Here is a 477-nt window from a genome sequence, read left to right as displayed (position 1 = left end):
AACGGAGATATGGCTTCAGAATGGAACAAGGTTTGGATTCTGAATATTGAGGGGGTAGTCAAATGGAAAAGTGGAAAATGGGAGATGGTGCTAATGAAAGCACTGATCACAGAGTAATTGGTGTTCAGCTCGGATTTCAGCTCCTGGTTTTCTCTATCTCTGTTGATTTTCCTGTTCCAACAGAGTAAGATGTGGGTCTGCTCTCAGCTCTGCTGGATTTCTGCTGAGGTTTTGACCCCATCCCCCCATTCCCCCCATTCCTTCCACCTTCTGGAACAATAAAACATTCAGTGAATTGAGACCCAACGCACAAATCTCCCAGTCTTTCAAACCAATCAGACACAAGTGTAGTCATACCATGGAATCAAACAAGAAAAATGAAACAAAATTTAAAAATATATAGGTCCTTCAGCTTAATTAGATTAGGTTCCTATGGTATGGAAACAGGCCTTCCACCCAAAAAGTCCACACTGATCC

The sequence above is a fragment of the Hemiscyllium ocellatum genome (assembly GCF_020745735.1).
Source record: "Hemiscyllium ocellatum isolate sHemOce1 chromosome 27 unlocalized genomic scaffold, sHemOce1.pat.X.cur. SUPER_27_unloc_27, whole genome shotgun sequence".
Taxonomy (NCBI): domain Eukaryota; kingdom Metazoa; phylum Chordata; class Chondrichthyes; order Orectolobiformes; family Hemiscylliidae; genus Hemiscyllium; species Hemiscyllium ocellatum.
Note: the sequence above shows the minus strand (reverse complement) of the source record.